Source organism: Megalops cyprinoides, chromosome 13, assembly GCF_013368585.1.
Source record: "Megalops cyprinoides isolate fMegCyp1 chromosome 13, fMegCyp1.pri, whole genome shotgun sequence".
NCBI classification, from domain to species: Eukaryota; Metazoa; Chordata; class Actinopteri; order Elopiformes; family Megalopidae; genus Megalops; species Megalops cyprinoides.
Genome location: NC_050595.1, coordinates 19914481 through 19932666, shown reverse-complemented (window position 1 = coordinate 19932666; position 18186 = coordinate 19914481).

Below are 18186 nucleotides of genomic sequence, written 5' to 3'. Positions count from 1 at the left end.
CTGAGAAAAGTTTAACTCCGTCGCGTTTTTCCTCTGCCTTTTTATAATACACTCACAGCAAAAGTCAGACGCATTCTACGGCCGCATGGTTTTAATTTGTCCAAATGAGGGTGTACCATTTGCCGCTGTGATGGTACTACACAATTTCCAAGCTGTTTTCCGAAATGCAAAGGAGGTGTTTTTATTTGGTATGCGGGATAAGAATTTGGCAAGAGAGATAGCACAAACTTGGACACGTTCGCAGAATGAGTTCCGAGAAGAAGACCTATGATGAGAGAGAGAGAGAGAGAAAGAGAGAGCACTGGAGCAGAAGGAATTTAGGAGAGTATGCTAGCCAAGAGAACAGATACTATTTACACTGTCAAGCAAAATGGTGGAGATAAATTCAGTAACAGCGGTGACTATAAGGAGCATTATATGCATACTATCCCTCCAAACATCTACACATTAATCAGGTATTTAAGTTCAATTAAGAAGTTGGGTGTTAGCGACCTTTGTTTAATTGTCTACACACAAAACGATGCAGGAGCCTTCTCACTTTCTGCTGCTGCTTACACCTAGAGGCCCCGCCCCTTTGGCAGAGCTGAAGGGCTCTTCAAACTGGCACCAGCAAGGCAAATGCCAGGACCGCACCCCTGGCATCAACACATCTGTGATGCCACAGGATTGCCATGTCAGAGTGCAAACCCCACTTGGGGATCTGCCTAGATCTCAATCCCTATTATCCATTCAGGTTACATTCCAGAGCAATGCAATGCGTATTGAAATTACACAGGGAGAATGTTTTGCATAGAAATGAAGTTAAATGAAGTTAAATCCCGGGCATTTTCAACTACTTGCCATGTATAAAATCCCCATGCATGTAACACCAACAATATGAAGAAATACATTTTAAACCCTCTCGCATGTTCTCTTTTGAAACTCTTAACAGAAAACTATTTTTAAAAGATCTACCCTTGTTTAAAAAGTTTCAAAAAGACATGGTCCACAACAAATGAAATGAGGCAAAGTGGGAGGAAGAGACAGCAACACAGGGCATTATGGGATTCAGGGATAAAAAGGGGTGTGACATTACATCACATCACTCACTACAGACAATTCCTGTATCTCATGCCATGCTGCATCCTGGTTTCACTGGAAAGCAATGTGAGAAGAACCTGTAGAACATACTGTATGTAATTTGTTCCTTAATAATTTACAGACATGTGAAATGATGTATGTTGGGGAGACTTACAGGAAGTGTATCTGTAGGGGCTCCACTGTGCCCATGTGCATTCTGGGATACTCTCACTGAAAGGGTTCAACATTCCGTATCCTCCTCACAATGCTGACTGCCGTGCAACATTCCAGCCAGTTCAACCAGGTTTCAGCTTTCGGTCGATGGCTAACACTCTCAGTCCACATGCAAACACAGCACTACCGGCACGTGGCCACTGCAGTGTGATTACCACTTCATCGTTAAATAGCGCACAGCTGTTAAATAACAGACATTCCTGAACACAGCTAAAAGATTCAGAGGCCAGTACAGTGCCTCTTAACTGGCAGCAAACGGAAAGAACCAAACGGAAAACCAAAAGAGAATGTTCCTCCTATGTTTTGTGTTCTATGTTCTAAACTATTCTTGCATGACGGAGTGCAAGCGATGGCCTCAGGATCTTTTTTTAAAAAAAGAAGATGTTTCTTTTTTTTCAGTATGCATTGAAAATTGTATTGTGACATGGACAGAAAAAATGTGGAAATACATGCACTTGTAACAGTATTCAGTTTGACAATATGATCATACAAAAGGTCTGCTCAATGCAAGCTCTTTCACACAGCCACACCAAGGCTTATGCAATAAAGGAGACGTGCAGTGCTCCTGTGAACGTGTTATCGCCACAAGTTGTGGGTCACGTCAAATGGAACACTGTGTACTGTAACAAAACACTTCTTACTCACACAAGCCACACATATTTCAAGCATAGGATCAATACAACAGAGAGTCCTGAAAGTTGGGTGGCAGTCAAAAGGCTTTACGCAAGGGTGTTTGTCAACGTTTGGCAAAAACAGCGTACCCGTAATTTGAAATCCAGGAAGGGGCCTGACAGAGCGGCGGAGTGCAATGACCTTTCCTGCGACTGGTGAAATGTATCCAACAGGAATTCCCAGCTTTTTGCAGCCGGCAGAAAGTCACCGCGGGAGCACCCCAAGAGAACTGTCTTTTCCCTGCTCGCAGACGCCACTACACACCACGGCTGCCCTGAGGAAGGTGACCACCGCTCTCCTGTTTCACTACCTGCCCAGCCTTTCTTTCTCTCGCCGTGGTGTACTGTTCCATGTTACTGTGGCAACGGCATGGTCATGTTCCTCTTCTCCATTCACTCAAGTTCTGGTAACCCCATTTACCCCCAGCCCCCACCGCCCATCCCCCCTCCCTACCTACACAACCAATCCTTCTGGACCAAGCTTCTGTTTTTACATTGCCAAAAAAAGGAAAAAAAAAAACAGCCATCAGGCACTGTCTCCCTTTCTAGCAGTCATACACCTGTTCCACCACAACAAGGGGATAAAAAGGCTCACCAATTACTCACCCAAATTTTCAAAAGAACCAAAGAGGCTTTTAGAAGATCCTCACTACAGAGAGCACAGGGCCACTTTCAGGGAGATTATCTTACATGAAGGGGGCTGCTGATTTCTCCCTGAAAGACCCCCCCCCCCCACCCCATCCTCCAGAAAGCGCACATTTAGCAGGACTCTGTTCAATTTTCATTCCTGATGGCACACAGGCAACCAGTGGCCTGCCCCTCCACCTCTCATCAGCACACAGTGAGCTTAAAACCAGCTTCACATCTCTGCCACTTGGGACAGAAAGGCAGAGCCAATACAGTCACATTTCCCCCTGGAATATGCAGGGTCTGACTAAACTTCCCTAATCATGCCGCGCTCCCTGGGATTAATTTAGACAAGCCCTGGGAGACTCTTCAGAATGATGACCGCATCTGTTCCAGACGCATTCCGCTGGGAAGGGGATGCTATCGTGATGTCACAGCTGGGAGACGTCTTCCTCCCCAGAGCAAGACACAAATACTGCACTCTACCTGCTCCCTTAGCAACACCACACCCTGAAACACATGTTCATCACTGGTCTTTTATGGACCCCGAGCCTTCAGACGCTGAGTGCTGCGTCTGTCTCTGTACTCTAATAGAGCGCTTTACCTGGTTTCACCCTATCGCTCTCCCAAACTGGAGGAGACAGCATTAGCCGCGCGCGGGCCCACTCCTTGACGGTAATGAGGCCCAAGATTAAATGTTTTCGTTCTGCGCTCGGGGGCAACCCTCTTATTTTGTTCTGCGCTTGCTTTACCTCATCAGGCCAACCTGAGCCTGCCCCTGTGCATTATTATATGTTTGCCTGTCTCCCCCTTTGAAAGGCGTCAAGAGGGGTGATAATTTGAGGGATTGAGCTGTGTGGCGGGTGTGCCAGAGAGCAGAGCCCCGCACGTGCGTCTGTAAGGCCCCTCATTTTCGCCATCCGTCTGTCTGCTGACTGATCACAGCTTGCACCATGTCATGGAAGCTAGGAGAACAAATTAACTTTTCCCTTTGGCGTGTGTGTGTTTGTTTGTGTGTATGTGTGTGCGTGTGTGCGTGTGCGTGTGTGTGTGTGTGTGTGTGTGCGTGTATGTGTGTGTGTGTGTGTGTGTATGCATGCGTGTGTGATGCAGTACATGTTACGTGGTTGTGTGTATGTGTGCATGTGTGGTGGAGTACATGTCATACTGTGTGTCTGATCCACAGCACAGAAGTGTCCCAGTCCTCTCTCATTCTAATGTACTGCTTCCAAAGGGTAGAGTCATGCCTGTCCTCTCTCATTCTAATGTACTGCTTCCAAAGGGTAGAGTCATGCCTGTCCTCTCTCATTCTAATGTACTGCTTCCAAAGGGTAGAGTCATGCCTGTCCTCTCTCATTCTAATGGACTGTACCCAGGACCCGCTTCAGGCAGGTTCCCTAACAAGTCCAGCACTATTTCCCAGCATTCCACTGCGCCCAACAGTTCAATTTCATGGTTCAACAGTTCAACAATCAATTTCTGGCATAAGTTCATAACATTCACAGATGATGGGTTTTATTAATAATGAATAACTGTACAAGTAAATGTGTGGCAGTAAATAAACGGCATTTGTTGATAGGTTCATTCTTCATAGATACTAAGAGAAACAGTCAGACTGCTCCATTCCATTCTGTCAAATAAATGCAATGAATGACAGATCAAATAAAAGCCATCTAATTAACACAGGTAGCATTATTTAGGTGATGTTGTTGCTTTTTTATGCACACCGTCAATTGTTGTATACTCCATTATTTAAAAGGCTGCAATTGAGCATGCATCGAATAGCATAACATTTTAAAGGAAGAAAAAGTTTTTAATTTACATGTTTCATAATGATCTTTGATGTGACAAGACCTTTTGTACAACAGGCTCAACGTCCTGGTTGAAAATGAATCACGGCGTAGCACAACGGGGTTGAACTTGATGTATCTCCCTTAGACGCTCAACCTTGAGCGAACCTCACGTGTTTGAAGTGTGAGCTGAATGACAGTCGGCTGGCGGGCTGTAATCCCCCTGTGCGCCATCGGATCAGTCACGTGCCGAGCAGAATGCCTCACCAACCTGTTCCCATCTCTTCTGACAAAATGAAAAGTTCAGGGAGAAAGGCGGGGTGCTGTGGGCTTCCAGGCTGGACGTTAATTGCGCTGTCAAGGTGGGCTGTCATGCAGACGAGCTCACAAAAAAACGGGCAAACGCCGGCATGTGCGGCACAGTGGCTGAGATGCAGGACTCAGAGGTCGGCGGTGTGCTTCTCGGGTGGGCCGCTCACTGCTGCTGCACCCTTGAGCAAGGTACTTAACCCAGATTGCCTTGGTAAATATCCAGCTGTTTAAAACGAATAACATGCAAAAATTGCAAGTTATGTAAGTCACAGTGGATGAGAGCGTCTATTAAGCAGATGTAATGCCGGGGCGCGCTCTCCCTGCCTCTCTTCATGTTTAATTCTGTCTTTTCATGCAGGTTTAAATGCACTCTCACCCATTCAGTGAGATTTTTCACCAGCAGAGTGGAGAGGGGATAAGCCCTGCGTGAGGAGAGGCTAAGCCCCCTGAAGGATCACTCCTGACGGTGCATTCACCAGGGCCCTTGAAGGCCTCTCGGTTTTTCAGAGGCGGCTCTGTGCTGTGGCACAAAGCACCTGCTATCACCTGCTTTTTGCTAGGTTGTTTGGGATTGGCCGCAGGGTCCACTCGGTTCCCTCTCAATGGGCTTAATATTCCAAAAGGATGTGCCAGCCAATCAGAGCATGGAGGAGTGGCCATATCTGTAGTGACTGCAGCTTCCTGCATGCTGCTCATTACAGATGTGCAAGGAAGCCTTCCTAGAACTGCAACTGGAACTACCAATTTGGTAGAAGGTCTTACAAAGTACTCACCATGCCTTCATCAATTCTACATAATACCTACAACCCTTGTCATAAGCATAAATAATCATTATGGACAGTTTATGACAGCTGACTGAAGGATAAGAGCATGAAGCATGTAATGATAAGCATATGGCACTAGCAACATTAAATCATATGTCACATGTCCCATGAAAACCAGCTTTATATAACTTGGTGATGATACCAAAGCACACTTATGACAATGGCTGCTATCTGAGACACACTTCAAGTTCAGCGTTGCTGACAACTTTCCTAAGGTGTGACTTTCTCATAGAATTAGCCTCAGTGCTGTTGAATCATCCCTCCAAACAGCCTTTACAGGAGGAGAGTAAGAGGGACTCTCAGAGTTAGAGAGGTGTATTTCACACTCTAATTAACACCAAGATATACAGTGTGTGTAATGTTCCATTTTTCAACACCTTGGCAGTCTGGGTTGCGATTGGGCGGGGGGGAGGAGAGGGGGGGGGGTGTTGGGGAGATACTGTGACTGAGGTGTGGTGTGCCCCTCACAGGTTCTGAGGATTACCCTCCAATCTAAACTAGCGGATCCAGCCCGGCGTCTGCGTGGGAGAGCTTGGGGCCTGAGTTTGCCCATTATGGACGGCCTTTACACAAATTAGGATGGCATTTACACAAATTAGGTTGCCAGGTTACGTGGTTGACATCAGCTCAGCAATATGATGGTCCACTGCCATTCCTCCCTTTCCTTAAACTGAGGCTTGGCCACCTCTGTGTCAGTATGCTTGGCTGTTGTTCATTTTTATATTTAAAGATTTCCTGCTGACATATCATCACTAATTTCTGTATGTCGTTTTCTTAACATGTTGAGATTTGACTGAGCGACTGTTGCTCATTAATTTGCTGGAGGGAACTTGTGAAACTGGGATTTGAACCAATAACCCTCCTTATCCACTCTACATTTAGAGGAAGTGAGAAACATTTCCTGTCCTTTTCGCTCACACACACAGCCCACACCTCTGCAACAGCTGATTTAATGAAGTGCCAGGAGAGCTGTCATGACCTCCTTTAAAAAGGCTCCACAGATTGTTCTGGAATTACACAATTTCTCACTGAAGAACGGCTTTGTTTTTTGCAATAACTGCTCGGGTCTGGTTCGTGTACGTCACTCCCCTTTGGGCAGAGCAAATCGCTCCTGTCTGAGCGAGACGGTGCTTGCTGCGTAAGTCACAGCTTCCTCCTCTTCCCTAGCTCGGGTGGCCATTGTGTGAAGCACGCAGATGGAGCAGATGTGTTTTTAACGCTCCAGGAGAGACAGAGAGAAAGAGAAAGAGAAAGAGAGAGAGAGAGAGAGAGAGAGAGAGAGAGAGAGAGAGAGAGAGAGAGGGAGAGAACAACAGGGAGAGAGGCAGAGAGAGAGAGAAAGAAAGAAAGAAAAAAGAGAGAGGGAGAGAAAGAGAAAGGGGGTAGAGGGAGAGAGGAAAAGAGAGGGTGTGAGAGAAAGAGATAGGGAAGAGGGAGGGCAAGAGAGAGGACACACGAGGTGCAGACATTAGCCACCACTCCACTCCCGCCATTAGTTACGCAAGCGCTGAGGTGATGAGCTTGTAAGCACGCATACATCACCGCTCCACCTAAAGCATGACTTTGACACTGACGCGCGCTCGGGCGGGGCTGTCGCTGATTGATCACATGGACGAACATTTACACTCTGAGGTCACATGTCGTTCATTGCAATTGTTCCAAGCTGAAAACAATCCACTTTCCCTCTTTAAAAACAAATGGTAAATGACTGTGTTTACATCAGACTAAATTACATTACATTTTTACATGTCATTCATTTACACAGCTGGGTATTTACTGAAGCACTGTGGGTGAAGTACCTTGCTCAAGGCTAGTCATTCAAGTATAATTTATGGAAAATTTACTATCATAGCGTTTTTTGTTTGTTTTGATTACTTTTTTGTGGTTGGGTGGGGTCTTCATAATCTCATTCCTTTATGCTACATAACATGAGAATGTTACTGTGCTGGAATTTATTATAAAAAAATCTGTGGTGGAAGTAGTGCAAAAAGTAACACTTGCTAAAATTTGTTATTCAGAGCTACGGGCAAACCGCAATGCAGTCAGACTGAATCTGGGCCCGAAACATTCCTTTCAGTAGGAGAGCTCGCAGAGATTGGCTCTGAGCATAGAGGTCTGCGTTTGGGGCAGCGCTTGGCGGGAGAGAGATTCTTTTACTACAGGCGAAAGATCGGGTGCCAGTCCTAATAATACACTGACCAGAGCACTCATCCCACAACCAACCGGCAGCCCCACAGCATTCATTTTCAGTGCCCCGCCCAGAAATAATCCCAGGTCACCCATCTCCAGCAGATTCTAAATTTGATCTGGCCTAAAAGCCGCACATGAGCGGAGGACGCCTGCGCTCTGGTGGGGCACATGGGCGGCTTTCAAAGGCCACAAAGATCTGTGACAACTGCTAACATTCCAAGGTCAAACTCTGGGCAGCGTGATGCTGTGGTGGTGCCTCCAACCGCCCCGAGAGCTTCTTTGAACTGCAGGGAAAGAATCCACAAGCCACAGCTCTGCCAGCACAGACAACCAACCCCAAAATTCTTGTCAGATAGCGAATTCCTAGTAACAAAGCTCAAAAGAACATTGCTTCCAGGGGTCCTTCTGGTTGTCACAGAAAGTTAGCTACAGCATCTTAGAGTCATTTAAGGCCATGATTCTCAAAAAAAAAACACATATCCAGTAATGGACACAAGGACAAAAAAATAGGTTTATATGCCACAATGACAAAAATAAACATAAATAGACTAACAGCTATGCTACATTTTATGCAGGCAATTTGAGCCCCCTCAACTTAATGAACTACAAAATGCTTATTTTCCATAAAAAGGCTCATTATTGATAAACCCTATTGCGAAGCTGGCCACGTCTTGCAAAAATAAACTGAAGGAGTTCAATTTACAAAAAAACAAATAATTTATTAAACCAGCAACCACAAACAAAACCAGCTTTGCATACAATGACTACTGAAAAATTGAGCCTGTTAGTAACAGCCATACATCTGTATTTAATATGCCTCCGATTAGGCATAGGCTTGTCAACTAACGGCTGGCTCGTAAACAAAAAGACAGACAATTAACAATTAAAAAATGAACTTGTTAAAATGCAATTGATAGAAATAAGATCACTTATTGATAGTTGAAAATTTTGGAGATAAGGATCCTTGGCCACATTTTAACAATTATACAATTACCAGTTTTGTGGGGATAGGTGTAGGCTCTCCCTCACACCCATCAGTTGTAGCATCCTGCCATTAGAGAGAATGTCCCTGAATAGAAGATGGGAGAATTCTCCAATTTTGGGTCTGCCCCAGAATTCCCTCATGTAGGCAGGCATGAGTGAGCACACCTCTGATGGTTCTCTCTATCCTGAGCCCCAACATTGATGTATGCACAACAGTGTTGCACAGTTGTCTTCCTTAAGCTTACGGAGCTCCAGTGCACCTCCAAACGCCTCAGGATCAGCAGAAAAGGGATTATCAGATTGGCAGAGCTCACTCACATGCAGTCATGACAGCCTCTGCGCTTTCAGATACCTTTCACTGGGCAGCAAACAAACCACTGAAAGCAGAGTAATCATCCCCATCAGATCTGCCCACAGGCAACCAAGGGTAGGGGGCAGGGTACCTGATACATTCCCCATGCAACGCTCCTCCACTGCCACACCGCTGTTAGGGGTAAAGAGCAGGTGGAGGTGGGGGGTCAGGTGGTAGCACGGAATGTGTACAGCACAGAGCTCCCCGGTGCCACGCCCTGTGAGCAGGTATTGGTAACTGGCCTGATTGGCTGATTGCTTGTTGCAGGATAATTCTGAATTCTGCTCTAACCCCACATTTCTCTTTGTTTGTCTTCTGACCTACATCCAGGAGAAAGAACCCACACCAAAGGGAAAGGCAAAATAGGAAGTCCATTTGGAGGGTAATTATTATCATTTATTGGTGTAGAAGATATACTTACTGAAAACCATTTTTTATATAACATAAACACAGTATATATTTTACACATCACTTTATTCCAACACTGCAGCTACTGAGATCTATTGTTTACTTAACAAGGAAAGTTTCCATGTGGCACTTCCAAATATAACTTTTTTTTTCAACAGAGAAGTCAGCATGTTCCTCCCATTGGCTTTTTTAACTTAAGGACAGATAGTAGACAGTGTGTCACAGTACACCAACATCCTTGTGCTGTACAAGAGGCCTCATACCATCTAAAACTGCCTGTGTCCCGATTTGAGGGAGAGTCATATTAATGGGGCAGTGAGTGTCCTCTTCCATTGTTTCTTTTCACACTGACTTCTCAGGGCTGGCGACAGACATCAGCACGGATCCGCTCTGTTAAATGCGAATTTCGAGGACGTGAACCCGCGGGGCGTTACGGACTTCCGTCAACAAGCCGTTCTGTCCCTTCACAGCGGCATTGAAATTTTTTTGAAGAAGAAGAAGCTAGCAATTGATTGGGATATTGTAATTAATGAGGATCCGAGGGGTGTCCGAGGCGCGGAGTCAATGGGGCATTGTGTTGCAGCCCTGCCTCCCAGGCCTGAATACACAGACAGTCAAAGCCGCAGCACAGGAACTGCCCGCATTGTGCAAGCCGAGGGAAACGCATTCAGATGTCTGGATGGGAATGATTTGCAGTGTGAGGTTCTCAGAGATGTCTGCCATCTGCTGTCTCTGGTGTGGGGTGAAGTCAGCTTCCTCTGAACTGAGTACTAACACAGCCTCTGCATCCCACTGACTCCTGACGGCACGGAGTTCTCTCAGAAAGAGAGAGTGGTACGAGACCCAATGGGCTGATCCGGAGACTTAGGTCAAATTGCTTTAGAAAATAAAGCATAGTTCATTACTGAATGTGATATAATACTATATAATGGCATTCACAAACATTTGTTAACAGTCATGAGGATGAATTTAAGGATGAAAGTATTCATAACCACTGATGATTTGATGATCTTTAAAGCAGGACTTGGTATATGAACTGTCCTAAAGTAAAGGAGAGCCAAGTGCTGGCAGTGTATGGTAAATGAGCTTGTGAATTTCAAAGGACGTTTGCTTCCTTTTTTTATATAGGTCCACAGAAAAAGAGGCAGTTCCGAAGAGCTCATTTTTCCTTTGCATGGGGGCATGACTGGAGACTGCAGGTAAGACCATGGTAAGGAAACAGCCAGCATGCCGTGCCCTGTTCCACACCAATCCCGGAGGGACAAGAGCATGTCAAACCCAACACTTCTACTCCAGTTCTGGAGCAGAGCCCCTGGAATCCAAATAAAAACCTGCTTAGATCTGCAGGTAAAGCCTTAGTCAGAAAATTTACATGCATGCTTATTTGGTCTCAGATCAAAGGCAATTCATTTAGCTCACATATTACTCACTGATACACCTGGATGTTTACTTAAGTAATTTTGGTTAAATACTTTACTCAAGGGCGCCACCAAAGTGACCCACCTTGAATTTGAACTTTCAGCTTTCAGGATTACAAGGCAATCACCTTAACCATTACAACATGTTGTTTCCCATGGCTGCAAAATGTGAATTGCCAAAGTAAGTAGGAGGTTTTGGCTGTGTTTTCCGTGCAATCAGCAGCAAGTTATGCAAGTAACCATACAGGACAATGTTACAAAATTACAACGCTAATCCTACATCATCCAGTCTCGTAAAATATTCTGCAAAACAGTGACATTTTCATATGTTTTAGATTCATAACTACTGCTGGTGTTGTAGTGGGGCTTTCTGTAGAGCACTAAAGCAACAGGCTTGTAATATCATCCTCTTGTGACATCACCTCCTGTTACACTGTGATGGCACACAGAGATGTGCCACAGAGAAATCATGAGACATTAATCAAAACATTTACATTAACATTTTATAACTTAGCAGATGTCCTTATCCAGAGCTACATAGAAGCTGGGTAATTTTAACATAAATATCCAGCATACATTCTTCTCCAGAGCGACATACAAGATTTGAGTACATGCAACATTTACATTTTTAATATCCTGCAGATGATCTTATCTAGAGTGACTCCCGAACTTGAGCACAAAGTGCATACAACAAAAGAATGCAAAGCATTACACAAAGAAGACACCGCCATCCACACACAAACATTCACCAGTGCAAAACAGGGCCAAGGCAACATATCACAACAGAACAAACAACAGTATTACAACAGAATAAACAGGAAAGTACTACACAACACCAACACAGGAACTGAGGCACCACCTCCATACATAATGGATGGAATATAGTTAATTAACAATCACAATATGGGAGAGTGATGTGACAGGGTCTCCCTCAGTGGCCTCCCTCCATGAATGTCCCCCCTCTCTCCCCACAGAGACACATTAGAAAAGATATTTTCAATTTCTGTGTAATGCTCCAATATGTCAAACTACTCAAACTGCATTGAAAAGGAGAGAACTAATGTTTTCCTTAAGGGCAATGAAAGTTAGTATTGACACTATACATCTCAGCTCAGTATATCTTTTCAGGGACATTTTAAAGTTTGAAAATGTTATTACATCAAAGTCCATAGACATTCAAGCATCAGACCTTTAGCATCTCAGCTTTTGGTTATCAGGCTTCAGGCTGCTAGTCAGGCTGTGTTAGCTGCACTACAGAAAGTTTGTAAGGGCAGTTACTTGATGTGTTTCAACCAAAGACTTCCCCTGAGTTTAACCATTTAACACTGTTTATCTACTGTACATCAAGAAATACTGGATTGTCCATTAAGATGTTGTCAAGAAACATTGAGACTTATTGATTCACAGAGACTTTGCCCAACCCTCTACTGTAATGCAAGTTCCACTGCTAAGACACTGTCTCATACCACCATAAGCTCACAGTTATTGTCTGTTATAGATATGCAATGAATTAATTTAATGTGTGAGTGTGCTAGGAGAAATGTGAAGAGAAAGTTAAAAGCTCACTTTCCAACAGTAACGTGAACAAATACAGCCAGACAGAGGGTTTTACTTCCTGCAGATATCTGAATAAAGCCCATCATGGACGTAGCAATGGCCTTTTTCGTTCCACATGTGACGTTCATTGTCTGCTCATTCTGACCGCGTTTCCCATCCCTTGTGAAAGGCCGTGTCAGATTTGTTAAAGTGTGCATTTTGGCAGTTTTTTCTCCTGCGTATGCTTTCGGGAAGAAGGGCCGAACTGATCGGAAACGGGCTTGCCAAAACATTGCAACACAGTACCTTTATTCACTTTGTTTAACAATGCAAACAATAAAAAACCCACAAAGGACTGAGCCGCCTGGCCTCTTTCTGTTGTCACAAAGTTACATTGTCCAGTTTGAGAGTCAGGTTACCGCGCAACAATTGAGTCTGATCAAAAAGCTGAACCAGTTAGTAGGTTACAGAGAGGAAGAAGAAGCTCATTTGAATCTATCCAGAGAGATTACCAGAACAGCATCGGGTGGAAATAACAGATGGACATTGCCTTTTAAAAAACTTCACAGAGAACACCATTTCTCCCTAGTGAGAATTCAGGAAAAAGGTTATTTTTTCTCAAAGCAAATTATGTTGCTTCATCCTGCGGTGGGTCAAAAAGAAATATCAGAGGAACATTTAGATCTACATGGATTTTCATTACAATCAATCAAGCTAGTCTGGAATTGGCTCTAAAGGGCCTAATTAAAATGTCTCTGCAGACTGAATGGTAAAAAATAAACGAATTGCACAAATATCACACCAATTCATCACAATTGAATGATGAACATATGAATGCATCGCACAAATACATATACACATATACACATACACATGAGCATGACACCAATTCATTTTCCAAATACATCACAACAACTCATTGCACAGATACATCACATCAACAAATACACACCAGTTCATCACTCCAAATCACCAGCAGACACATATCAATTCATCTCACTAATATACACACACCCATGTAAATACACACACACCAATGGAGTACCTGATGCACCCCACAAATACATACACATCAATGCATCATACCAGCTCATCCCACCAACACATCACACCAATACCTAACACAGAAACTCATGATGAGATATGGGATAAAAGCACTTGAGTTTAAAGACTTCTATTGACTCATCTGGGGATGATGAAAAACTTCTGACACAAAGACAAAAGGAAAATGTCAAAACTCAGCCCTCGGAGGCCCAGAGAATAAAGCCTCGCGCGTACGTACCTTCTGTTCATCTGACGGGAGCGAGATCCTAAGCCCTTCGGTGTTTATCGACATCGCTCAACGTTCACCACGCAAAACCCAGCCAGTGGAAATCATCTCCGAGTGCCGTGAGCTGGAAATGCGGCACCTGGGGCTCTGTGCCGTGATCTTACTTTAACCTCTGCCACCATCTCCACCCAACCCAGGGTTCATTCATATCACCACACTGGGTAAATTCACACTTCAGAAACAGAGTGTAATACCTATCTCTTTTAAGACATCAAACTTAAAACAGTCACCATATACCACATTTTACTGTTTTTAATATATTTCTCCATTATTTACCTATGAATTTACATCATGAAACAAAGGTATTACCCATGCAAACCGCAAGGATCGGAAACTGACAGAAGTGGGAGTTTGACAGGGAGTGCACATACTGGCTTTTAGAATCGTTTAAATTTAAAATATCAAAAAATAAGAATAAGAAAATCTGATGGGAAATCAGGAAATATTGCTAACCATAAAAGTAAGCCTGATCCATCTTCAGCATTTGAGTGTTTGTTGTAAGTACTTTGTGGGAGTAGTTCAAAGCAGTTTTATTTGTTTACTTATCCAGACCTTAGAATTAGAGGGTTCTGTCTAAAAAAAAAAAAAAAAGCATAGCTTCAAGTTTTCATACACCACATTGTGGTACTTTTGTGGTACATTTCTCAATCATTGTCTGGTCAGTTTTTAATATAAAGGTATTACACACGTAGACTGTGAATCACTCACTTATGTGGGGGTATTAAGAAGGTACAGTTATAGGTAGAACCTTGTTATCCCAAATGCAAGGTTCATAGTAGAACGTTTTACTTGATTAAGCTTCTTTCACATTTATAAAGGTAACTCCAGGTATATTCAGGTTCATTGTTTAGATTTATGGCAACAGACAGAGCATTCCTTTGTCAATAACTCATTTTTGACCAAATTGTCAGCTGCAGCTCTCTGATTCAAAGGTCTCAAATTATACCTCTGCGATTGCTGCCATTGAGCATGAACATTTAAATACTGTGTCTCCAGTTTTGCAGCATAAATCTGGCATTTACTTTCCTCGGTACCCATAGATTTGCTCTGTAATTCCATTAGAACTGAGCAGAGACTAATAAATTCAACTACGCTATTTCAACCAAAACAACACCAACAAAAAAAACTGAGGATTGCTTTGGAATATTGTATATATATAAATACTTCCAGGGTCTCCTTGCCTGTAACGTACACCTGTGGAAGCAGTGAAAATAGTACAACCTTGACATACCTCTCCAAAAACGTAACAAACAGATTATTTTTAGGCCCATGCCACATGTTCAACATGGGTTGTAACCAAATGTAAATCTTCAACTGAAATGGGACACAGTGCAAAACCTCTTCTGATCAGTTACACCTCTTGAGTGTACACGTCAGCATGTGTCATCTTTTTTTAAATGTTTTTCTTTCAGTTGAGAAAGCACAATCTGTTAGAACCTATACTGCGGCAGATGTTGAAGGACCTCGGCTGACAAACAGGCCGCACGTGGCTCCACTGGTCCCAGTGACTGTTATTGCAGCTGGCTCGACATCACGAGCGCAGGGAAGGACAGCGCTGGCAGCTGCGTGAGGATTTTTTGGGGTTTTTGGCGGAGCGGGAATGGGTCCCCTGCTACAGGGCGTATCACAGCCCTTTTCCCCCAGCGCCTCGGGTCTGATGCAAAACGTACATCAACGCACGGCGAGTGCGGCATCTGGACCGGGGCGTTGCTCCTCAAACCCGACCCCACCCACTCCGTAAAGGAACAACTCCCCAGTGCGCCTCCAGGGAGACGTTAGGAGACCTAAGAATCGCCAGGCGAGGGGGACAAAAAACAACACGGCCAGGCATTATTCATGCTTGCAAGACATTGCTCACTCCATGCCTAAACTGTTATGAGGTCTCTCTTCCGCTCTTAATCCAGAAAAATTCAAGCAGAGTACTATTACAAATGGGAGCAAAAGCCATCAATCCAACAAGAGAGGAAAATGGCTGTTTGTATGGCACAGAGTCATAATTAGCACAGCTGACAACTAGTATCAGTTGTGTGGTATTTAATGGTTTATGTGATATGACAGAATTAGCTTGTACTTTCACTAGTTAATCATTGGCGGCGCATTATATCAGACTAAAAGGTACAAACATAAGCTGTTTTGTAAATGATGTTACCACAAAAAATTATCTCTCAGTTTTAAAGTTCATCAATACAGTACCAATAACATTAGAGTCGACCTTCAATGAGGTCAAGGTAGTTCTAATTTAGCAACAAAGTTATTAATAAAACAGCCTGTATCTAATTGATCATATGAGATCAAGACACATCACAGATTAAACCTCTGATGAGTGTATTTAACATCAGTGACAATGAAAAACAGAAGAAAAGCCTTTGGCTTTTTTGGATCTGTGTGTGAACACACCCTAAATTGGGAAAGATTCACTGCCTTCTGCAGTTGCTTAATGTTTGAAACAAATTATGTGAAAAAGAGCTGTGTAACCCCCCCTCCCAGATCTGCAATGTAGTGTTAGCGTTAATGTAATGAACGGTTAACTACAGGTATAAAGGAGAACCAACCTGAAGAGAAAGGATGTGATGACCAGCACTCATGAGTGAGAGTGACTCAGCACTATTTTCAATCACCATGGATGACACACCTTGGTAACAGTCAGTGCATGAGTATGGATATTCCCTGTGGGGGAGTTCAGAGTGAGAAAAAAGAAAAGACAGGACCACTGTGGTCATGGGAGCCTTGTGTGTGTCACTCTGAGTCATGGATACAGGGACTTTACCTGTCTCTCTGCTAATGCACACCTGGGTGGGTCCGTGTCACTTCCTGCCAACCAACTATGGACCAGGAAACAATAACACCAATCTGACGGCCTGCAGACAGAATAGTTACCTCGGAAAGCCATTTATATGGCCTATGCAGGCTCACCTTTGGGCTCTGGGCATGACATCAAAGGTCACATATAAAGTCCACATTATATGACTATTTTAGCCAATCAAACAGCCTTGGAATGTTCCCCTTGGCCCTGTAAGGTTGGGAATTCTATCCTCTCATTCAGCTTAAGCACATTAAAAGTGGTGTCCACTGCCTCTCTAAATGACCCTCTGTATTGAAAGAGATGAACTGTGGGTAATGGCTCTGCCATAGTGTTCTGTCCAAGATGTGTCACTGTAAACTTGCATGACACCACATAAGTCAGGATAAGATTTCACTATGAGCCACAAAGCTTTTGAGGGTAGTGCCCCACTACACTGCCCTCCTTTAACTGGGTTGTGCCATAAATCTCACATTACATTAAAACTAAATTCAGATAAAACAACAGTTATGGGCTCAAAACCATCTGCGTCTCATTTCTCATTAGATCTTATTAAATGGTGCGAGGAGAGCCACTTCTGCTGATGAGGGAGAGATTCTCACTCCTCGGGGACTGTGGTTAGAGTGTGGCATTGCATCATGAAGGCAGTGTGTCATGACATAACAACATATCTATCATTCTCATACACACTCTGTAACTCACAAACCTCCTCTTGCCCAGCAGTAATAGAGATCATTTTGCTTTGTGAGTCCTGCTTTCTAACAGTGTAACCACATTAGAGTATGACGGAAGCTACAAAAAGGAGATGGGAGAGTGACACTTCATGAAGTGCTGTCAAACACTGACTCTTCTGAACCAATCAAAACACTTTGCTCTGCTCAGCAAAACGGTATGTTTGGTTCAAATCAGTGAGTCGTGGAGAGCATGTAATTGCTCCACTCATTTTGGCGCCTAAGAGGCCCTACTCGTCCATCACAAAGACATGGAGCTTCAAGAGAAGGCAGACAGAGAATGGTTTACTCCAGCTCTGACTGGAGAGTCATGGCTTATCACTGGCCACAATAAACATAGGCCAGGGGGTAGTGAGCTGCTGACTGCGCACACAGAACTGTGCTTTGGGCTATAGATGTGTCATCGGGAGCAACAATAGGTCTTTTATGAGGACTGTGACTCTTGCAGGATATCAGCAGGGGTAATCACGCGTTGTCCCTGACCTGAACCAGCAATTGGAACGCCTGATTAGAAGAGATACAGTTGGCACACAATGATCGTACATCTTCCCGTAAGTGTTCCAGGAAGGAAGGAGCCCTCTGAGGTCGGTCATTAAGAATGTCAGCGATCAAGGCCGAACCTTTGATGAGAAGTCTGTTGTTGATATCCACACTACACTGATTAAGCATTTGTCTGCTGAGATTTCTGTATGACTGTTGAAACATCTGAAGTCAACTGCCACACTGGGTTACAAACTGTTCACTGTAGTTTTGTCCCTTCCAGTTGTCCTGGTCCTCTTCCCCTTTCTTTGGTCACAGTAATGTTATCAGGTGTCAGAGTGAATAGATGAGAATAGGTGTTCAGAAAAAAAACATGGGGAGATGTAGAGCAGGAAATGCCACACTTTCCAAGTCCATGACCTATTTAATCGGGGAATACA